Source organism: Ursus arctos, unplaced genomic scaffold (assembly GCF_023065955.2).
Source record: "Ursus arctos isolate Adak ecotype North America unplaced genomic scaffold, UrsArc2.0 scaffold_8, whole genome shotgun sequence".
NCBI classification, from domain to species: Eukaryota; Metazoa; Chordata; class Mammalia; order Carnivora; family Ursidae; genus Ursus; species Ursus arctos.
The window spans coordinates 65991958-66016409 of NW_026623100.1; the positions used below are offsets into that span (position 1 = coordinate 65991958).

A 24452-nucleotide genomic window follows, 5' to 3' on the forward strand; every position below is an offset into this window, starting at 1 on the left:
AAGTTTTATACCTGTTTTTTTTTTTCAATTTTAGTTTTTAGAAGTAACTCTGGTAAGATATCCTAATGCATAAATTTAATTACACATCGCTAAATGTTTTTGTCAAAGAAGCTGCAAGAATTTGGATTTCTGGGTCAAAGGAGATCAACATTAAAAGAATTGATATATATTTCCGAATCACCTTTCAGAAAGGTTCTATTCTAATTTAATTTGTTAAGTATTAGCAATAAAGATAATATTTAAAAATGTTTATTGGCCACTGGGTTTCTTCTTTTCCTGGTATTCTTTTTTTCCTAGCTTATAGTTTGTATTCGACTGAAGGTATATCTAAGTACCATATACAAAATTTCTTGGTTTACTTCTTTCTCCTTCTTCATGTGGTTATGTCATTCATTTGACACACAATTGGGTTTGTTTCTGTTTGCATCTAGTTACAGGTTTTTAATGTTTTCTTATGCTTGTTGATTTAATTTTATTATAATTGTTATTATTTTAAAGTTATATTTAGGTAATCTGTACTGTCCACATGGAGCTCGAACTCATGACCCCGAGATCAAGAGTCACATGTTCCTCTGACTGAGGCTGCCAGGTGCTCCTTAATTTTATTTTTGAATGTCTATAACATTAACATGTTTCCCGAAGCCAAAGCCACCCCAAAAGATATTCTTAAAATTGTCTCTCACTCTCTTATCCTTTCTACCTGTTCCCTCACCCAATTCCTTACAGGCAACCGATTTCATTGTTTTCTGGTTTATTGTTCTTCTGATGATCTTTTAAAAAGAAGCAAATCCATTTTATTTTCTTATTTCTTGTCTTTATTACACAAAAGGTAACATACTATACATTTGCTTTAGTACTTTGCTTTTAAAACTTAATAATATACCCTGGAAATTACTATGAATCAGTCCATAAAGATACTCCTTATTCCTTTTTATTGCTTCCTAGGAGCCGATTGTAAGTTTATTCAACCAGTCTTCTCTGGGCATTTAGGTAGTTTCTGATATTCTGCAAATACAAATAATGATACAATGAAGAAGCGTGCATATGTGGGTGTACATGGTATTTCTGGACATAGCTTTAGGGTAAGTTCCTAGAAGCTGGAGTGCTAGGTTGAAAGGTAAATGCACAGGGGCACCTGGGTGGCGCAGTCGGGTAAGCATCTGACCCTTAGTGTTGGCTCGGGTTGTGATCTCAGGGTCATGAGATTGAGCCCCGCGTCCGGCCCTAGCGTCTGGCCCCACACTCAGCATGGAGTCTATTTAAGACACTCTCTCCCTCTCCCTCTGCCCCTCCCTCCTTCTCCCCACTGTTCTCTCTCTCTCTCTCTCTCATAAATAATCTTGGAAAAAAAAAAAGAAAGATAAATGCACAGACCATTCATTAGATATTGGCAAGTGTTTCTCCAGAAGGTTCGTACTATTTCCCTATTTCCGTTCCCTCTAGTAATATTTGTCTCCCCATAACCTCACCAACAGAGCGAGGCTGTGTATGGCTGGACTGTCATCCCAACACCATAATAAAAAGTCCTTTGTCTCAGCCGTTTGACTGCTTCTCATACACTAGAATTCACACGTAGTTGGACTGATTCCTGTTCCTTCTACTTCATGTGCCCGAACCACACTGTTTTCAGTCAAGAGACTCCAGAGTAAGTTTGGATATTTAGAGCTAGTCTTCTCTCATATCTCTTTTCAGTGTTCCACTAGCTGTTCCTGAGTGTTTATTTTTTCCACAAGAACTTTGGTATCAGAAAACAAGAAAAAAACTTGTTTCTATTTTGGGAGAATCATATTAAATTTATAAATTAACATAAGGAAAACTGTCATCTTAACGATGTTGAGCTATTTTAACCAAAACCAAGGGATGTGTCCTTCGAATATACTTTTGTGCCTTTCAGGATTGTTTTATAGTTTTCTTTTTTCGAAGAACCAGATTTATTGAGACATAATTCAAATACCTTTCAATTCATCCATTTAAAGCATACAGTCGGTGGTTTTAGTAGAATCACAGACTTGTGTACCCATCATCACGATCATTTTAGAACATTTTCATCAACTCAGAAAGTAATCCCATACTTGTTAGCAGTTCTTTCCCAATCCCTCCATCCCCTCCAGCCAACTACCAACCACCAACCTACTTTCTGTCTCTGTCGATTTGTCTATTCTGTGTATCCCATATAAATAGAATCATGTAATATTTGGTCCTCTGTGACTAGCTTCTTTCGCTTGGCATGTTTTCAAGGTTCTTCCCTGTTATAGCGTGGTCTCCATTCTGGTTTTTGTTTTTTAAGAGAAAGAGAGCGTGCACGTGTGTGCGGGGTGGGGTGGGTGGGAGAGGGAGAGAGAGAGAGAATCCTAAGCAGGCTCCATGCCCAGCACAGAACCCAAGGTGGGGCTCGATCTCACAAGCCTGAGATCATGACCTGAGCAGAAATCAAGAGTTGGATGCTTAACTGACTGAGCCACCCAGGCGCCCCTGCTCCCTTCTTTTTTATTGCTAAACGCTATTCCGTGGTACGGATGGATGCACCACATTTTGTTTACCCATTCATCAGGTGATGGAGTTTGGGGTCGTTTTCACTTTTTGGCTATTATGAAGAAGACTGTGAACATTTGTGTATAGGTTGTTGTGTGGGCACACATTTTCAAGTCTCTTGGGGTATATACCTAGAAATAGAATTGCTAGGGCATATGATAACGTTATGTTTAACATTCCGAGGGCTGCCAAGCTGTTTTCTGAAACAGTTGCACCTTTTTACATTCCCACCAGCTATGTATCAAGGTTCCGCTTTCTTCACATCCTCACCAACACTTGCTAGTGTCTGATTTTGAGGGGAGCCATCCGAGTGGGGGTGAAGTGGTATCTCATGGTTTTGATTTACATTCCACTAAGAGCTAATTATGTCGAGCATCTTTACACGTGCTTATCGGCCAGATATATATATATCTTCTTGGAAGAAATCTGTTCAAATCCTTTTCCTATTTTTCAACTGAGTTATCTGTGTTGGAATTGTGTTGTTCATATATTCCCAATGGAAGTCCCTTAGCATCTATATTATTTGGAAATATTTACTCCCATCCTGTAGGCTGTCTTTGCATTTTTTTTATGGTGTCCTTTGATGCACAAAGGATAAAGGATAAATTTGATAAAGTCAAATTTATCTACTCTTTCTTTTGTCATTTGTGCTTGTGGAGTGTATCTAAGGAGGCTTTGCCAAGGTAACGAAGATTGACACCTATGTTTTCTTCTAAGAGTTTTGTAGTTTTAGCCTTTATACTTAGGTTGTGGAAGTCCTAATTGGTACTGAATGTGACTATATTTGAAGCTAGGGTCTTGAAAGAGATAATTAAATTAAAGTGAGGTCATTAGGGGGTGCCTGGCTGGCTCAGTTGGAGGAACATGCGACTCTTGATCTTGGGGTCATGAGTTCGAGTCCCACATTGGGTGTAGAGATTACTAATAAATAAGTAAATAAATAATAAAAAAAATGAGGTCGTGAGGGTGGGCCCTACTTCACTATGACTGGTATCCTCAGGACAGACGCTCACAGTCTACAGTGAAGACCATGTGAAGACACAGGGAGGAGAAGGCTATCTACAAGCCAAGGAGAGAGCCCTCAGAAGAAACCGATCCTTCTGGCACTTTCATATTGGATTTTCAGCTTCCAGAACTGTGAGGAGATAAATTTCTATTCTTTAGGTCAATCTGTGGTATGTGGTACTTTGTTATGGTAGGTCTAGCAGACTAATAGAAAACCCTACTTGGTCACAGTATGTTATTTTCTTAAATCATATGGGTCTTGTGTTTTTTTTGGGAGAAAGAACTTTCTCTATTTCTTTTCCTCTAGTATAGGAGGGACACACTGTAACCCATAGGTCAGATCAAGTTAGCTGCCCATTTTTTAAAAAAGATTTTATTTATTTATTTTAGAGAGAGAGAGAGGTAAGGGTGAGGGAGAGAAGCAGACTCCCTGCTGAGCGGGGAGCCCGATGTGGGGCTTGACCTCCCCACCCTGAGATTATGACCTGAGCCAAAACCAAGAGTCAGACGTTTAACCAGCTGAGCCACCCCAGTGCCCCTGGCTGCCTATTTTTGTAAATTTATTTGTACGAATTTATTTGGGACATAGTGACACTCACTTTTTTTTATGTATCTACGGAGGCTTTTGTGTTTCAAGGCAGAGTTGAATATTAGACCTGCAAACCCCAAACATTCGCTATCTGGTGCTTTAGAAAAAGTGTGCTGACCCAGCTTTAGTAAATACTTAGGATGGGCTTATGTGCATATTATTCTTTGAGTTCTTGCATTTTCAAAAGAGGGTTGTTTGTTCGTTTTTTTTTCCCATAGAGTTCAATGCCTGAAAAACAGCATGGATGGGTACATACAAAATCTCTAAGCTTGCATTTTCTTTGCTTGCCTTTTTAGAAAATGCTGCATCACTATTGCCTTGCTTTGCTCTTGAGAAGTCTTATGCCAGATGTTTTGGTTACCAGATCCCATAACAAACTATCCACCTTGAAAAGTAATGGGTGAGAACTATTTAGATTATAATTTCACAATCCTTGGGGTCAGGAATTTGGGTGGGGTTTGGCTGGACTATTCTTCTGTCCCACATTGCTCCAACTGGGTCACTCAGGGGGCCCCAGCTGATGGCTGAACTGATATATAGAGCCTGCATGATGACTTCACTCACATTGGCTAGGGCCAGCTTGCCTCTCTCCCTCTCTGTGCCATCTCAGAGCCTCTCCACGGGAGTTAGATTTAAAAAAAAAAAGATTTATTTACTTTATTTTAAAGAGAGAGAGGGCACATGAGTGGAAGGTACAAAAAGAGGGGGAGAGAGAATCTCAAGCAGATTCCATGCTGGGTGCTGAGCCGGATGCGGGGCTCCAGCCCTGGACCCTGAGATCATGACCTGAGCCGAAACCAAGAGTCGGACGCTTAACCGACTGTGTCACCCAGGCGCCCGTGGGAGTTAGATATTTCATATTGTGGTTCAGGGCTTCAAGAGCAAGTGTTCTCAAAGACCCAGGTGAATTCTTCAAGGCTTGGAAGTCCCGTATACATCACACATTCTATTGGTCAAGCAATTCACTTGGGCCAGCCTGGAGCAAAAGAAGGGACAAAGAACCTGCAGACATCTTTAATGTATTGCAGCCTTATGCCCTTACGCTTTTAAGTAGTTTGAACTTTCTACACCAAGGCTTTGAAGATTCTTATTTTTGTCTAATAGTTTTAAGAGGCTGTGGCTCTGAGAATTGATGGTTTGGTGATAATCTCCCCAAGTACACAGGGGCTCTTTCATTATGGAGGTTTACATTTTCTTATTTCCAGAAAGTTTCATTATATGGGGAATTTCAGCTTCACCCATGTTGGGCATTCTTTGCTTGTACTCAAATGACATTCCAAATGGAGAGAGAAATAAGCACAAAGGTATCGAGGCAAGGGAAAGTAGGAACATTCCAGGAGTTTGGATGGGATGTGTGTAGGAAGTGACAAAAGAGGGAGTGGGGAGATAGACAAGGGCTAGACAAACGGAAGGTCTTGTGTGCTACGCTGAGCAGCAACATATACAGGTAGCACATTCTAGAAAGTTCTTCCTGACATGCAGTCTGGAATATGGAATGGAAGGAGCGAGACCACAGGAGAGGGACAAGATCAAAGGCTATTGCATTAATCTAGGTGAGGGACAGATTCTCGAGTTCTTTATGAGGGGAATGAACAGCATTGTTGAGTGTGGTGGGGATGGGAAGGAAGGGATCAAGGATGACGCCCCGGTTTCTGAACTGGGCAGTTGAGTGGACAGTGACACTAAAGAGGTTTAGACACGTAGAGCTTGGGGTGTCTGCAGGACATCTAGGTGGAGAAGTCCAGCAGGCTTTTGGTCTGTGGAGCTCAGATGAGTGGTTGGAGCCAGAAAACACACGTGGGAGTTGCTGGTATATGTGGCCGACGGAGACGGAGCGGATGGGAAGCCTCTGGGAGTTTGTGTGGGGTGAAATGAAAGCTGAGAACAGAACCTGGGAGACTCAGGAGTGGCCAGAGGGGTGAGGAGGTGAGTCATGTCGTGAAGGCCAAGGGAGTTTCAAAAAGAGTGGGGTGCTTTGTGTCGTCAAATCCCACCGAGAGCTCAGTAATATGAGGACTCAAGAACAGCCTGTCGCATTTAGGATGAAGCAAGCCCTTCATGACTGAGCGGTGCAGTGACGTGGTGGGGACAGAAGTCACATAGCCGTGGGTTGACGAGGGAGAAGCTGCTGAGTTGGCAGAGATGAGTGCAAACTACTTTCAGGACATTTGCAAAGGAAAATACAGAAAGGAAGCAAGCAGTACCTAGACCACCACGCAGAGGGACAGAGGGGTTTCTCTTTCTTGAGGAAAACTCGAACGTGGCAGATGGTGAAGGAAAAGGTAAGAGTGGTTGATAATTTTGAGAATGAGAGCTGGGGCACGATCGAAATATGTTTAAAAGTAGTTTTCTGAGGATGTGGGAGGTGATGAGGTACAGAATGTCAAAGGAGAGGTGCTAATGCAAGCATACTTAAAGGAGTTAATTCCCAGAATGGTTTATTATAGTGTAGCGCACATGCTGAAATTACCTTGGTTTCCATCGGTAGGGCAGGCAATAGCGACATTTATTTTACATCATTTACACATCTTTCCTCCAAAGGGTAGGATCAATGTTTCACCCTTTCAAAGCCTCCCGCATAGTTGGTGCTCAGTAAGTGGTAAATGAATAAACAAGATGTCTGTTGCCTGTATTCTGAGTATCTTAGCATATTCAGAACACAGTCAAGACCTTGCATACACGTGGGAAAGTCTTCTAAGCATGCAAAAGAGTCCCAAAATTCATGTGTGAAAGGTGATGTCCTTTTTTTGAGGCACTTGTTTACCCTCACTTAACAAAGTTGATTACCAGCATTTCCTTCACCATAGGAGTTTAAAAATAGGAAAATGAGAGGAGGAGGAAGAGGATGTTCCAAAGGCAGACAGGCAGACAGCAGCAGGAGGTGGCGCGATCTGCCTTACCATAAGGTGCCAAAAAGCAGTGAAAACCAGACGCAAAGCATACTGGCTCGGGGGCTCTTTACTTAGGGACTTCTGTCCCGCACTCGCACAGCAACTGTCCTTAAAGAACGGCTGATTCCTGAGCCTTAAGGAATGGTGAGAAAAATGATCCTTTGAACCATCAAAAAAAAAAAAAAAAAAAAAAAAAAAAGCTTAGCTGTTCCTAATTTCGAATCATCTCCTACGTTTCACACAGTTTGGAAAGGATTCTATCAAAAATGTATAATATTAAAACAAAAAAGTTGATGCTGAGATGGTAAACCTGGGTCCCCCTCAGTTCCCTTGCCCAAGCTGTTCACCTAGCCTCGGAGGCACGCCTTTTTTTCTCCTAAGACGTCTTCTTCTTCCTTCCAGGCGGAACGCAAATGCCACCTCTTCCAGGAACCCCTCCACATGGTCCAGGAGGAAGTAATCTCTTCCTCCTCTGCCCTCCCATAGCATCTCCTTGTGGCTTGGCTTTGCATGGGTCGCCAGACCGGGTTGTTTACACGGCTGCTTTTGCACTAAATTATGCGCACCTCGAGACCAGGGGCCGTGACCGTGACGGTGTACCTACACAGCACCTGGTACACGCTAGGCGCGGAGTCGGTGCTCAGTAAACGCTCGCTGAGTTGAATTAATTTGGAAAAATCACTCAGGGCAAGATCTCTCGCTCGAGGCGCGGATGAATGATTCACGGGGTGGTTCTTTGCATTCTTTACCTTACAGTCACGGCGCTCCGAGCATCCAGCTGCCCGGCACATACCTGTGGAATTGAAACGCGCCTCCGCCGCCCGCAGCCAGCGTGCCCTACTAGCCCGATGGGGGCAGGTTTCCCCGGCACGTCCACACGCCGGCGGGGGAACTGGGGGGGCCAGGGCCGGCTCGGCCGCAGGGGGCGGGGTTCGCAGGGAACTCGGCCCGCTTGCCCGCCCCCTCCTCCGAGCGGCGGAAGCCCCGCCCCCGGCCGCCCCGCCCCCGGCCGCGCGCTCGCGCAGGCGGCGCGTGCCCGCCCCCCGCCCTGCGCCCTCGCGCCCCCGCGCCCTCGCGCCGGGGGCGGGCTTGCTGCGCGTGCCGGGCGGGGAAACGGCGCGAGCTGGGCGCCTGAGAACGTTCGCCGCGGGGGCGGCTCCGGGGCCTGAGCGGGTGCCGCCGACACCTCAGCCGCCGGGGCCGGGCCGGAGGAGGCGGAGGAGGCTGCGGCCGCCCGAGACCTTCTCGAAGTCCCCAGCTCCGGCCGGGAAGTGAGTGAGGTGGGGGTTCGCGGCGGTAGCCGCGGGCTGCGGGAGGGGAGCGGGGTGCTGGAGTCTCGCGCCCGCGAGGAGTGGGAAGGAACCCGCGCAGCGCCGGGACCTCGGGAGCCTGCGGGGTGCAGGGCCGGGAGCGGCGGGGACGGGGCTCAGGGAGCTGGGGCCGCTGCACCGCGCGCGCTGCGAGGGGAGACGGTGCCGCGCGCCCGGCCCTGGAGGGGCGAGCCGAGGGGATGGAGCGGAGCCTCGGGCCGGCGCTGCCGAGTTCTGAGCGCCGGGCCGGGGAGGGGGTCTCCGGGGTCCCGAGAGCACCGTGGCCGTAGGGCGCGGGGCCCGGGGCCCGGGGTGCGGGCGTCGGGCTGATGCTGCTGGAGCCCGGCTCGCTGGGAGGAGGCTGTGCGTTAGGTGCTGTAGGGGGCGAAGGAGGCAGGTCCTGGCAGAGGGCAGGTGAGGCATTTAGGCCCTGGCAGAGGGAAGGGGATGTATTTCAGATCACCCCCAAACACTGTTTGCCGAGGCGCCTAACAGTGAACCTATGCACCGAGGTCACCTTTGAAAGGAAGGTGTCCTGAGAGGAGGTAGGATGGAGCTAACAAATACTTGCTCTTAAATTCCTGTGCCAGGCCTTGGGATTAGGAAGACCTTCCAGCATTTCTCGCAGAAGTTTATTGATTAGCTACCTTGGGTGGAGAACCGTGGTCAGCACTGGGGCCGCAAAATAGTGTAAAACAACCGTAATTTGCTATTTAGGTGCTGACAATTTGGTAGTGAAGGTATGCGTGTAGAATACAAAGTGGCATTGAATTTCGCCTCATACTTCATTCACTTTAGGTTTTTTTTTTTTTTTTTTTTTTGGGTCTTTTCCAAGTGTTGGGAAATTGGAGCCATAAATTGCTTGGCTTGGGGATAAAGCAGAAGAGTCAGAGGAGCTTGTGGGAGAAATTTGGGAGAGTTTAGAAGGCAATTCTGCCTAACATTTAAAGGGGGAGAAGGGAAGATGAAATTTGGAAAGAGAAAAGAAGTTCCCTTCCTTCCCTCCTGGAATTAAGCTCTGTGACTGTAACTGCTAAATCCTCAACGACAAGAACTGTGCCTGGACCACAGCAGTCAGGCAAAAAATAGTTCTTGCATGAATGAATGAATCAAGCAAGGTTTTGCTGTATTTTACACGCAGCAGTATTAATTATTTTGGTGTTAGGGATGGCTGATGGACTTCCTCTGTTCCTGAAATAGTCTTTCTTTTTCTCCTCCTCCTCCTCCTCCTCCTTTTTCTTCTTCTTCTTCTTCTTCTTTTTTCCTCCCCCCCCCCGCCCCTTTTCATGTAAGGTAACCCAGGTTTCTAGGTCTGGGAATTAAAACAATAGCTAAGGTGATGGAGGGGGGATGTTTGGGGGCCACCCTGCCACATCTTTATTGCATATTGGCCAGCAGGAGCTTACTCCTTGAGACATTGCTTCAAATCATCCAGTTCTGGCCTTTCTCTTTTCTATCACTTGAGGAAGAAGAGTACTTTTGTCTACGGAACATTTTTTTCCTCTTTTATCCTGGTTCTTGGATCTTCCATCTGTAGTAAGAGAATGTATCTCTGCTCTTCTGTGAGGGCTGCAGTTCTGCCTGTTGTCTGCCGTGGTTGGATTTCTCAGCTCTCCAGCTCCCAGCTGCTGTTTCAGTGCCCAGGTTGCAGTGCCTGTTGGGTTACTTTGTCTGCCAAATTAAAACTTGACCTTTTATGAGTTCTGTGAGGATTTTTATCATACATAAGTGGAATTACCTTTGGAGAAGGTTACGTTGTTAAAGTTGTGTTGGCAATGTTTTTGAGTGTCCACTATACATGAAAGACAAATTTTCTACTTAGAAAATTAGGCTTAGAACCAATAGAATGCCAAGTTACCTTTTATTTTATGACTTCAGTAGAAATCTCTTAAGGGCCCTCATGTCCACATATAAAAAACAAGGGTAATATTAATCCAAATTTAGTCTTGTGCTGTAAGCCTTGAAGAACTAAGTTCATTTCTCTTTAGTTTCAGAATACAACCAGCAGAAGTCCCATCAGTTCTTGTTTTGGGGTGCCCTAATCCTGTAATTTTGGGTGCCTTATTCCAGATTCCCCCAGTGATATTGTATTTTATCTGTATATTTATATTTCTTTTAAAATCAACTTTATGGATGTGTAGTTGACATGTAATAAAATGCCCAGGGGCGCCTGGGTGGCACAGCGGTTAAGCTAAGCGTCTGCCTTCAGCTCAGGGCGTGATCCCAGCGTCCTGGGATCGAGCCCCACCTCAGGCTCCTCCGCTGGGAGCCTGCTTCTTCCTCTCCCACTCCCCCTGCTTGTGTTCCCTCTCTCACTGGCTGTCTCTATCTCTGTCGAATAAATAAATAAAATCTTTAAAAAAAAAAAATAAAATGCCCAAATGTCTGTGCAGTTGGATGAGTTTTGAAAATGTATATACTTTGTAACCACTATCCCAATGAGGCTATAGAAATTTACATCATCCCAGAAAATTCCCTCTTGCTGGTTTATAGTCCACCCCCTCTCATTTTATTTACTTCTAGTTACACACGTGTCAGGGCGTTGGTGTCTAGCTGTGCAGGACGTGTATCGCCCCCCTTTAGGGCATGCCATTCCTAGCAGAATCCCTGCAAATGTGCCTCCCGGGGTTGTCTCACGCGGTCTGTGGGGCTGCGTCCTACAGCTCTGCGAATGGCTCATGAACACACACTTTCTTATAAAATACTCGAACAGTACAGACAGAATAAATGTCCCCTTGGCCCACTCCCTTTTCTACTGAAATTGCAGTTATCAGTTTGTGTTATCCTCCCAGACCTTTGCATTTTCATCTATATACAGGTAATATGGAAAAAAAGCAGAATTTCCCTCTGCCCCTAAGTTATGGACATGATACTGGTACATTGTTCTGTAACGTTTTTTTTTCCCCCTAACAAAATGTCTGAGATCTTTCCATGTTGGAGCATAGGTGTCTGCCTGATTTTTCTTGACTGCTTCGTGATCTCTAATGTGGTACGTGTATTGTACTCTAGTTTACTCTCCTCATTAAAGGCCATTTAAGCTCTTCGCTGTTTCAGACATTGCTGCAGTGAAGGGAAGAAGCAGAATTGTAAAGGGGGCACACATTTTAAATTTTAATTCAGGGAGATTTAACCAGGGAACTTGTGGGTCTGGTTCATTTTTTTTTTTAAACTACTAGATAATGTTCAATTATGTAGACGTAAATCACCTTTTTTCATTCCTCATTCACTGAGGGACAGACAGTTGTGTTACCTTGGATACTAATTCTTTGATGGATATATGTGTTGCAGATGCGTCCTGCTAGTCTGAGGCTTGCCTTTTCCCTTGGTTAGCAGTGTCTTTGAAGGCAAGTTTAAATTTTTAATGTTATATTTATGAAAAAATTTCCCTTAAATTAAAAAAAAGGTTGTGTTGTGCTGTTTTTTTTTGTTTTTTGTTTTTTTTTTTAAGATATAATTATTTGAGAGAGAGAAAGCAAGCATGAGCTGGGGCAGAGGGAGAGGGACAAGGACAAGCAGACTGCCTGCTGAGCCAGGAGCCTAATGTGGGGCTCAACCCCAGGACCCCAAGATCATGACCTGAGCCGAAGTCAAACGCTTAACCAGCTGAGCCACCCAGGCGCCCCTGTGTATGTCTGGTTTAAGTAAGTTTTCTCTACCCCAGGGTATGAATTACATATTTCTGTATTTTCTTCCAAAATTAGAAAAGGGGTGCCTGGCTGGCTCGATCAGAAGAGTGTGCGACTCTTGATCTGGGGTTGTGAGTTCGAGCAGCACGTTGGGTGTAGAGGTTACTTAAATGAATAAAACTTAAAAAATTTTAAATTAAATTAAAAACAGTTTTGCTTTCTGTGTGGATTCTATGTGGTATAATGAAGAGAGACATTTTTGTTGTTGTTCACAATTTGGATAACCAGTTTTTCAGCACCTTTTCTCATTTTTTAAATTGTAAATTACACATGACATACATGTACCATTTAGCCATTTGTAAGTGTACATTTGTGGCTTCAAGTACATTCACATTGTTGTGTAACCATCACCACTGTCCATCTCCAGAACTTTTTCATCTTCCCCACCTGAAACTCTGTACCCACTACACACCGACTCCTTATTCTCACCTCCCTTCAGCCCCTGGCAACCCCCATTCTACTTTCTGTCTCTGTGAATGTGACTACTCCAGGTGCCTCATTTAAGTGGAATCATACAATATTTGTCCTTTCGTCTGGCGTATTTCACTTAGCATGCCTTTATTGTAGCATGTGTCAGGATTTCTTCCTTTTTAAGGCTAAATACTCTTCCATTGTATGTACATACACATTTGTTTATTCATTCATCTTTCAGTTGTTTCTACCTTTTGGCTGTTGTGGATAATGCTGTTATGAACATGGGTGTTCAAATATCTGCGCAAGTCCCTGTTTTCAGTTCTTTTGTGTATATACCCAGAAGTGGAACTGTCCATGATACTTAAAAAAATTATATACATGACTGAATATGACCAAAGTGGGTAGATAGTAGAAAGTATATACCCCTTCTTCTCCATGTGCAGTTTCTTCTGTTATTAACATCTTGTTTTAGTGTACTGCCTTTGTTATAGCTGATGAACCAATGTTGATACATTATTATTAAGTTCATAGTATATATTAGGCTTCTCTTGTGTCTTTGTGTTTTGTGCATTTTGACAAAGGCAAAATGTCATGCATCATTAATGTCAGCTCAGGACATTTCATGTAATGTCATTGCACTATCGTCAGAATAATTTCATTGTCCTAAAAATCCCGTGTTCCATCTATCCATTCCTTCCTCCCCTCCTCCTGAGCTTGTGATAACTACTGATTATTTTACTGAGTCTATAGTTTTGCCTTTTCCAGAATGACATACAGTTGGAAACCATACAGTATTGTAGTCTTTCAGACTGTTCTCTTTCACTTAGCAATATACATTTAAGTTTCCTCTCTGTCTTTTCTTGGCTTGATAGCTCATTTCTTTCTTTCTTTTTTAAATTTAAATTCTAGTCAACATACAGTTCAAGATTGGTTTCAGGAGTAGAGTTCAGTGGTTCATCACTTACATACAGCACCCAGTGCTCATCACAAGTGCCCTCCTTAATACCCATCACCCCTCTTTCCCATCCCCCACACACCTCCCTCCATCAACCCTCAGTTTGTTCTCTGTAGTTAAGAGTATCTCATGATTTGTTTCCCTCTCTCTCTTTTTTCCCCTCCCGTATATTCCTCCATTTTGTTTCTTAAATTCCACATGTGTGAAATCATATGGTAATCATCTTTCTCCGACTGACTTATTTTGCTTAGCATAATACACTCTAGCTCCATCCATGTCGTTGCAAACGGCAAGATTTCATTCTTTTTTTTTTTTTTTTAAAAGATTTTATTTATTTATTCAACAGAGATAGAGACAGCCAGCGAGAGAGGGAACACAAGCAGGGGGAGTGGGAGAGGAAGAAGCAGGCTCATAGCAGAGGAGCCTGATGTGGGGCTCGATCCCACAATGCCGGGATCACGCCCTGAGCCGAAGGCAGACACTTAACCACTGTGCCACCCAGGCGCCCCAAGATTTCATTCTTTTTGATGGCTGAATGGTATTCCAGTGTATATACCACATCTTCTTTATCCATTCATCAGTCGATGGACATTTGGGCTTTTTCCGTTTGGCTATTGTTGATGCTGCTGCTATAAACATCGGGGTAACTTATTTCTTTTTATTGTTAAATAATATTCCAGTACCGGTTTGTTTATCTACTCACCTGTTGAAGGACATCTTGGCTACTTCCAGTTTGGGGCAATTATGAGTAAAATGTCTAAATATTCATGTTCAGGTTTTTGTCTGGACACAGGTTTTCAACTCTTTTCAGTAAATATGTAGGAGCATTTTTGCTGAATTGCATGGTAAGAGTATGTTTCGCTTTATAAGAAACTGCCTAACTGCCTTCTGAAGTGGCTGTATAATTTTGCATTCCCAATAATTAAAGAAATTTATATCCTAGCACCTCAAGTGTACTTAAAAAATAAGTCTTTGTCAGACTGTTCTCTAAAATTAAACTTCATCTGGAATGAATTCATATTCTAATTGTTGCTTTTGTTGGCTATCTTTCTTAGCATTATATTTCTTTATGTCTTTTGAAGTTTTGTTTACAGACTCGTTCGAGTGTGAGTGCTTTTGATTTTGTTTTCCTAATTTCTGTGCCCACCCTTCTCTATGTGGTGATATTTCAGGCGTTCCCATTGACTTTTTGGACCATAGTCAAGAAATCAGGTATAATAAGGGTGGGTCGGGGGTCCTGCTATAATTAGGGCTAGTTTAGACTGATTCATAGAGTACATGAATGTCTTGGTTCAGTTCCTGGTCAGGAGGCTGTGTTTTTCTCTTCCCACTTTTCTAGAGCATTATATAAACCATGGCTCTAAGCAGAGACTGGCAGCAGTATTTTGTAGCTTCCTTTCAGCTCCAGCCTCATCCCTGGCTTTAAGCAATGAGTCTGGCTCAGATGTCTCCTGTTTCTCCACCTCCTTTATTTTGTGTCACAGGCGCCCTGCAGAAGGTATGCACCTGCTTCTGGACTCAGAGTCCAGCAAGCCTGTAGCTTCAGTCCTGTTCACATTTTTGTGTATCTGTTTTGTTTCTGATCCAAATGGAGTTGTTTTTTTTTTTTTTAAGATTTTATTTATTTATTTGACAGAGATAGAGACAGCCAGTGAGAGAGGGAACACAAGCAGGGGGAGTGGGAGAGGAAGAAGCAGGCTCATAGTGGGGAAGCTTGATGTGGGGCTCATCCCATAACGCCGGGATCACGCCCTGAGCCGAAGGCAGACGCTTAACCTCTGTGCCACCCAGGCGCCCCCCAAATGGAGTTTTATCTTGTTTTTAAGTCATTTAAAAATATTTTTAAGTCATCTCTATACCCAACGTGGGGCTCGAACTTATAACCCTGAGATCAAGAGTCATATGCTCTGCTGACTGAGCCAGCCAGGCACCCCCAGTCATTTAAAATATATTTAAAAAATATTTAATCTATTGCTGTGTGTTTGGAGTGGAGCGGATGCATCAAAGTGTTTACTTACTGGGCTACTTTGATTAGAAGACTTAATTGACCAGGCTTCTTTCTAATCTTCATACCACTTATTTTGTTGTTTGCGTTATTGCAATGCCTAGACCCTCTGCAGTACAAAAGTTGAATAGCAATGATGATAATGGGCATTTTCATCTTCTTCCTGAATGAGAATGCTTCCGGTGTTTCACTATTAGATATGATAGTTACTGAAGGTTTTTGGTAGATTTCTTTTGTCAATTTATGGACATTTTCATCTGTTCTTGGTTTGTATTTTTTTTTCAAGTTTTATTTATTTAAGTAATCTCTACACCCCACGTGGGGCTTGAACTCATGACCCCAAGATCAAGAGTTGTATGCTCCGACTGAGCCAACCAGGCATCCTGGTTTGTGTGTGTGTTTTTAAGGATTTTATTTATTTGAGAGAGAGAGTGAGCCAGAGAGAGCACATGAGCAGAGGGAGAGGGAGAAGCAGACTCCCTGCTGAGCAGGGATCCTGATGCGGGACTTGATCCCGGGACCCTGGGATCATGACCTGAGGCAAAGACAGCCCCTGGTTTGTGTTTGTGTGTGTTTTTTTTTAAAGATTTTATTTATTTATTTGACAGAGAGAGAGACAGCCAGCAAAAGAGGGAACACAAGCAGGGGGGTGGGAGAGGAAGAAGCAGGCTCCCATGGGAAGAGCCCGACGCGGGGCTCGATCCCAGAACTCCAGTATCACGCCCTGAGCCGAAGGCAGACGCTTAACAACTGAGCCACCCAGGCGACCCCTGGTTTGTGTTTTTATTGGGTGTTGATTTTTTTTCTGGCATTTGTTGAAATTATCATTGTTTTCTCTTTAATATGTTAAAAGTAGGAGAGAACTTTCTGAATTGTAGATAACTGAGAGAAACATATATTGTATATGATTTACTTGATAATGCATTTTTTAACAAAAAAAAAGAATCTTTAGAAAAACTCATTTTGATCTTGAATTTTTGTATATTAACAACATTATAAATAAACTAATACAGACAATGCTGTAATAATCAGGTCTGGGCTAAATATTCTTGTAACTAAGCTTCACGATAATGAAATAGTGCTCAGTTAAAACAATTTTTTGGGTAACTTCTGGGACTCTACAAGGATTTGTTAGCTCCTAACCATTCCAGCTTCTTCCTGGCTTCTTTTTTGTGGACTCTTTACTCCCTCCTTTTAACTTTTCTCTCTGCTCTGTCTCCTCTTGCCAGAGAGAGACTTCCTTCTGCAAGTAATAATGTTATTTATTGTGAGGCTATAATGTATCAAGTGCTTTTCCTAGGTAAGGACTATTCTTTAATCTTTATAAGTTTGGAAGCTAGGTGTGGTATCCCCAGTACATGGGTGAGGAAATTGAGCTCAGAGAAGTTAAAACTTATTTAGGGGGGTGCCTGGGTGGCTCAGTCGTTAAGCGTCTGCCTTCGGCCTAGCCTCATATTACTCAGTTCCTCTCTGAAGTGGTTTTACCAGTTAACATTTGCACCAGTGGTGTGTGGCTTCTGTTGCTTCCCTGCTTTGTCAACCCTTAGTGTTATCAGGCTTTCTAATTTTTGCAAATATGCTGGGTGAACAATATAATCTTATTTTGGTTTTTAATACAGATTGTTCTGATTACTAGTGAGATTGAGCATTGCTTGATGTTTTTATTGGCTGTTTAAATTTCCTCTTCTGTGATTTGCTTGTTTTCTTCATTTACCTTTTTTTTTCTGTTGCATTGTCTTTTTCATATTGGTTTAGAATTTTTATTACATTTTATAATAATATAGAAAGGTGATAAAATGGACCAAGAGTTAGGGGTTCTGGATTTCTATTTCCATTTCTTTATTGTGAAGTATAACTGTCATTTGGGACAAGACATTTATTTGGATGCTCAAAATTTGGGGTCTGGGTTAGGTCATTTTTAAGCCCTCCCATTTTGATTCTCCATTGCTTTGCTTTGGTGTTTGTAGCTCATAAGCATTACTACAAATGTGTTAACTGAAATTAAAGATACAAGAACACAGAGAAGAAATTGTTAACATCTTGGATTTCGATGTGAAGGCTGCACACTGCTATTTATTAATTATTTTAAGATTTTATTTTTAAGTAATCTCCACACCCAATGCGGGGCTTGAACTCACAACTTCTGAGATCAAGAGTCGCATGCTTTACCAACTTAGCCAGGCAGGCACCATTGCACACTGCTGTTTAATTGGTTTTATTTTCTTTTCATTAATTCCGAAGTCATTTGAAAAAGTCATTCTTAAAATCTTTCTAAAAAAAAGGTCTTTAGGGGGACGCCTGGGTGGCTCAGTCGGTTGTGGCTGCCTTTGGCTCAGGTCATGATCCCAGGGTCCTGGGAGCGAGTCCTGTTTTGGGCTCCTTGCTCAGTGGGGAGCCTGCTTCTCCCTCTACCTGCTGCTCCTCCTGGTTTGTGCTCTCTCTCTCTGACAAATAAATAAAATCTTAAAAAAAAAAAAAAGGTTTCTAGGGAAAAGCTTAACTATAGAAGTTACTATCAAGGATACGTTTTCTGAAATATGACTGAAAACTAGAGCTTTGCATGTCCTTTCAAGAATGTACGTTTTATTGTTCATATGCTTTTAGTATTTCCTTATTAGGCAAGTAGTTTAGCATCTTTGCTTAGAGCTAAAATTTCCTCTTATTAACTAAACAACCCATAGCAGGTTTTAGGAAAAACTAGGAGGAAGGAAAACCTGTTTCTTCTTTCAGTGGCTCACTTTCTGTTACATCCTTTCTCCGAATCTTTGGGCACATTGCATTTCTGTCTCTTTACTTCCTTTCACTGTTGTTAGGACCTTTTCTCTATGCCAAATTTAAAGTGTTGCAAGTGATTGATAACAAAGTATTTATTCTTCTTCCAAGTCTATATCTTTATACCATTATTTTTTTAAAAGTCTATTTTATTTCTTTAGTACCCTCTGCACCCAACATGGGGCTCAAACTCATGACCCCAAAATCAAGAGTTGCATGTTATTCCAACTGAGCCAGCCAGCCACCCTAATATTTCTATACCTTTAGTTTTTTTTAAATTTGTATACCTTTAAATAAATCAGAAGAATTGTAAATTAAGGAGGAGTCTTTCCTGTAGAATTCTAGTCTATGCATCATTCAAGAGGGTAGTTATGTAATAACATCAATAATAATGATAATAATAGTAGCTAATATATATTAGGCTCTTATTTTGTGCTAGGCATTGTGCTAAATGCTTTACATAATTTATTAATGGTTACCACAGCCCTATGAGGTTATAATATTAGGTATTCAGAGCTCTTTGTAGTAGTGGAGTGAAGTTTTGAATTTTTTTATTGGAACCTAGAGAACTTTCTCAGATTTATAAAGAAGAAAATCTTAGGGTTTCACAAACATTTACTTTCCTTGGCTTTTTTTTTTTTTAATCTAAAAGAGAAGAGAAAAGAAGAAGTGTTAGAGGAAGGATAGTTGAGAATTTTCCTGAAATAAGCAAGGAAGTTAGTTCTCTTTCAGGGAAGTTTGACTAGTTACACTAAGTACTAATTAGTGACAACCTCTGTTATCTCTGGCTTCCTAAATAAATGGACATCCAGAGAAAAACTGGCAGGAGTTTTGCTGGGAGACAGCGAATTTGCTCAAGAAGTTTTGTTACATGGATCCTTTGAAGTAACTGAGAGCTGGAAGGGTTAAGACATTAACAAAAAGATTCAAGGGAAATGAAGGATATTTAACACTTAGGTGTATTACAGAGACATTCCGGAAATATTTCTAGAGCCTACTCTCTTACTGATAGTCTTTTGCTCAAGACTTTTCTGCTTGCAGACTTAGGCCAGCTCTGGAGCATATTGTTTCCTAGATCGGATTAACAAGGGTCCAGACGTTTTGTTGCAGTAGTCTCCAGACTTCATTTAACTATAACATGAAGTCTCTAGCACCACGGTTTGTGGACCTGCGCTTTCCTCGCTCCTGGACTCCTCATGTTTGCCCTGGAGGGGGCGATGTGGCACAGCAGAAAGAGAGTAGGCTTTAGAATCAAAGGGGTTGGTTGGCGAACTCCACAAATGACTAACTTTGTAACCTTAGGCCAAGTTAACTAACCACGTAGGCTCTAAATTTCCCCATCTAATTCTGCCACCCATATTACTCATTTGTTCCCCAAACCTAGCACAGTCTCATTTTCTCATTCTAGGTTTTTAAAATTTTTTTAATTAAATTTATTTTTATTTATTTATTTATTTTTTTTAAAGAGCAGTGGTTTCTAGAATGGGAGATGCAGGCAAAATGATCCTCCAGGTAGGGTATAACAAAATGTGGGCAATTAACTTTTACTAATATTTCATCCACAGGTTGACACTTTACTCCACCTGTACGTCTGGTGATATGTATCAGGTTTGGTAGGCTAAATAACCTGAGAGGGGGATACTGGGGACACCACAGCCTGGAGGGACCCATCATGTGAGCCTCCTTATTTGTTGGCTCACATTCTGTTCGGACATATTAAAGTTCATCTCTGCCTGGCTTAGTGATCTTTCAGATTATATTATCTGATTTCAATTAAATGAACCTTGCTAAATGACAAAGGGCTTAATGGATTCCTACAAAGAAATTGCAGGTTGAGGTTTCAGATTCAGCTGAAGACTGAAGTAATAACAACAAAAAAAACACAGAGCTGATACTTTTATTTATATTATAAGCTTGTCAGTCTAATGCGAAGTGTAAAACAATAGTGGTCTAAGTGGATTGAAGAGGAATCTGTAAAAAATTGTTAAATATTATTTGATATATGGGCTTATATGCACTGTTGAGTATATTGTATCTTAAGATATTCACTAATGATAGTATGAGGCTACTGTTATCAGTTGAGATATTTTAAAACTAAGCATTTGATATATGAAGACAAACATTGAAAATTTTCAGTGATGATTATAGTCATGAGCTAATTAATCTAGTACATTAAAAATTATTAAGTTAGTGATGCATTTTTAGAAGATTCTTTGGAGATTTCTTACTTTAGGAGCAAAAGACAAAAAGCCATAAACCTTTGCTCGTCCTGTTTGGTAAAAGAGGCTGAAATACCATATAGACAAATCAGTAACTTTAGCTTGGTGACTAAAATGCGTTATTTGTTGGGATACTCATAGAAGACATTGCTAAAGATCGAAGTAATAAACATTATATCAGATTCGGAGTTTGCAAGAGTTTGTGTACATTTGGATAAAAGTACAGAGCTTATGGTATTTGGTATACTCCATTTCAATAATAAAACATACGGAGTCCTGCCTCCACACCCCCCACCCACTAAAGAAAGGATTTATCTGAGAATATACTCCAAGTAAATGACTTAACATTTTATTATGAGATAGGACCTATAAAGTATAAAGAATAATACAGGGTGCCCAGAACCCAGTCTAATAAACATGTAGCTAAATAGAGTTGGTGTCCCTTCACAGTCACATCATTCTGCTTCCCTCTCCAGAGGTATTCACTCTTCTGACTTTGGTGATGATGCATCATGTGCACTTGGAAAAATTTGTATTTTGCCATTATTGGGTGGGACATTTGATAAGTATCAGATCTAGTTGGCTGATGGTGGTGTTCAGTCTTTCATATTCATCTTGACTTTCTACTTGTATTAATCATAGAGGAGAATTGCAGTCTTCAAGTGGAAGTGTGGATTTTTCCATTGCTCCGTTCTGTTCTATCAATTTTTGCTTAGTGTATTTTGAAGCACTGTAGTTAGATATGTAGACATTTAGGATTCTTATGTCTTCTCAGGGAATTCTCTGTGTTATAGGCCCAGCAATACAATGTCATAGATATTGTTTTATGCAATTGCTTTTTATTTTAAAGATTTTATTTTATTATTTTATTGTTTTCTTTTTCTTTTTTTTTTTTTTTTTAAGATTTTATTTATTCATTCGACAGAGCCAGAGGCAGCCAGCGAGAGAGGGAACACAAGCAGGGGGAGCAGGAGAGGAAGAAGCAGGCCCACAGCGGAGGAGCCCCATGTGGGGCTCGATCCCACAATGCTGGGATCACGCCCTGAGCCGAAGGCAGATGCTCAACCGCTGTGCCACCCAGGCGCCCCTATTTTATTGTTTTCTTAAAGATTTATTTGTTTGAGAGAGAGTGCTGTGCAAGCCAGGCGGGGGAGGAGGTGGCGGGAGCGGGGGGTTGAAGAGGGCTGAGCAGACTCCACGCTGAGGGTGGAGCCAGATGGGGGGGCCCTCTGTCCCACGACCCTGAGATCATGACCTGAGCTGAAATCAAGAGTTGGACGCTCATCGACTGAGCTACCCAGGCGCCCCTAAAGATTTTATTTTTAAGTAATCTCTATAACCAATGTGGGGCTTGAACTCACAGCCCCAGGATCAGGAGTCACGTGCTTCACCGACTGAGGGAGCCTCCCGGGCGCCTGTATGAAATTGCTTTTTATTTTTTAATTTATTTTTATTTTTTTATTTTTTAAAGATTTTATTTATTTATTTAACAGAGATAGAGATAGCCAGCGAGAGAGGGAACACAAGCAGGGGGAGTGGGAGAGGGAGAAGCAGGCTCATAGCGGAGGAGCCTGATGTGGGGCTCGATCCCATAACGCCGGGATCACGCCCTGAGCCGAAGGCAGATGCTTAACTGCTGTGCCACCCAGGCGCCCCTGAAATTGCTTTTTAAATCAGTTACATGAATAAAGGAGAAGAAATATGTAATTGTTCTGTCTTTTGAAAAAAACCACTTTTTAAAGAACAGTTCTAGATTTACTGACAAATTAAATAGGGAGTACCCATATGTACCTTATAGCTGGTCCTTCTTTTATTAACACCTTACATTAGTGTTGTTCATTTGTTACAATTAATGAACCAGTGATGATGTGTGATTATTAACTAAAATCTCTGTTTTATTCAGATTTCCATAGCGTTTCCTCATGGTGTTTTTCTGTTCCAGAATCCCATCCAGGACACCACGTTATAATTAGTTGCCACATCTCCTTAGACTTCACTTGGCATTGTCAGTTTCTTAGGCTTTTCTCATCAAGGTTTTGATAACACGTGACAGATGTGAGGAGTGCTGGTTAGGTATTTTGTATATTTTCTCTCAATTTGCCTAATGTTTTTCTCATGATCAGACTGGGTTTATGGTTTTGGGGCGGAAGACCCCCGAAGTAAAATGCCATTTTCATCACATCATGTCAGGGGTACATCCTGTCTACATAATTAGTCACTGTTGACCTCGATCACCTGGCTGAGGTCATGTTTGTCAGATTTCCCCACTGCCAGGGTATGTGTCCCTCTCCCTTTCCTCTTTGGAAGGAAGTCACGGTGTGCAGCTCACACTTAAGGAGTGGGGAGTTATGCTCTACCTTCTTTAGCGCAGAGTATCTAGTAAATAATCTGGAATTTTACTGCCTAGGATATTTGTCGATTCTGTATTTGTTAATTTATTCACTCATTTGTATCAGTATCAACTTAAGAATATTTAATACTATTTAACGTTGTTGCTGAAATTGTTCCAACTTTGGCCATTAAGAGTTTTCAGTTGGCTTCTGTGTTCCTTTGATACATTCCTGTCATATGGTTTTCTCCCCCTCCCAGAATTTACTTATTTTCTAGAAGCTCCAGGGCTCATGTTGTGTATTTCCTGCCTCAGCCATTTCTCCAAGGAGCCCTCGTTCCTTTTATCAGAGAAAGGTGTTATACCAACCAAAATTTGGGCACTAGGTATGCTCATTGCTATTGGGATAGTGTTGTTTCTAGGCCCTCTAGAACAAGGGTGTATATATGTATATACTAACCCACATGTATATACACATATCTACAAATGCTTCCATGTGTAACCATCTGTGTCATATTAAGCCAACATGAACTTGTACTGATGTTTCCAATTGTAATCCATTACCATGTGGAACTTTCTAGCTTCTCATCTTGCTTATCTGTAACCTCACCACTCCACCATCTGGCATCCATTAACTTAAGTGTTCAGTTGCGGTGCACCTGCATACTAGTATCAGAATTGTCAACTTAGAACCTGTGGGAAACTAGAGTACAGGACTTACGTGTATTTTGATTTGCCTTTAGTGTTACAGACTCCATTTATTTCCAGAGTTACTTAGGTGACTACTTTCCCCCTCATCCTCTTCAGGGAGGTTGTGTCATACGTTTGTAATACAGTTAGATTATTTGTCACATTTTGCATTTCATCCTGAGATCCTCTGACGTTATAAGGATTTTTTAAAAATTTACATGCATTAAGGTTCACTGTGTGAAATTTCTGTTAGTTTTGACCAATATATACTGTCACGGATCCACCATTCCACTCTCATATGGAAGTTTCACCATCCTAAAAACTCCCCTGTGTTTCACCTATTCATTATTCTTTCCATTTGCATAGTGTTGTTTTTCTAGAAGGTCATGAAATTGGAATGACATGGTGTGTAGTCATTTCAGACTCACTTTTTTCACTTAATATGTGTTCAAGCTTCCTCTGTGTCTTTGCCTGGCTTGATAGCTCATTCATTATTGCTGAACCGATTGGGAAAGTACCACAGCTTGTTTATCTGTTCGCCCATTACAGGGCATCTTGGTTGCTTTCATTATTTGGCAATTGTGAATAAAGCTGGGTGTGATCATTTGGGTGCAGGTTTTGTGTGAATATAAATTTTCAACTCAGCTGGGTAAATACCTAGTGGTGCTATTGCTGGGTCAGGTGGTAAGAAGACTGTGATTAGCTTTGTAGAGACGGCCAACCCGTCTGCCATCGTGGCTGTTTGTGCGGTATCACTCGCCACGGATGAGAGTTCCTATTGCCCCACGTGCTTGTCAGCATTTGGTATTGTCATTTAAAAAAAATTTTAGCCATTGTGGGCGCCTGGGTAGCGCAGTCGTTAAGCGTCTGCCTTCGGCTCAGGGCGTGATCCTGGTGTACCGGGATCGAGTCCCACATTGGGTTCCTCGGCTGGGAGCCTGCTTCTTCCTCTCCCTCTCCCCCTGCTTGTGTTCCCTCTCTCGCTGGCTGTCTCTCTGTCACATAAATAAATAAAATCTTTAAAAAAAAAAAATTTTAGCCATTGTAACAGGTGT

The 24452-nt window shown here is 42.0% G+C and overlaps 1 protein-coding gene across 5 annotated transcripts in view; it reads left to right on the forward strand.

The window, feature by feature from the left end:
- The first annotated feature begins 8113 nt into the window (after positions 1–8113).
- DTNB (dystrobrevin beta) overlaps positions 8114–24452 on the forward strand; it is a 227099-nt gene continuing 210760 nt past the window's right edge. For 2 of the 5 annotated variants that reach the window (XM_048222551.2, XM_057308991.1), the window contains exon 1: positions 8115–8288. The gene's annotated coding sequence lies outside the window, so the exon portion shown is untranslated. Of the gene's footprint in view, positions 8289–24452 lie in introns of all 5 variants that reach the window. The other 3 variants (XM_048222553.2, XM_057308992.1, XM_048222550.2) reach the window with 2 other exon arrangements.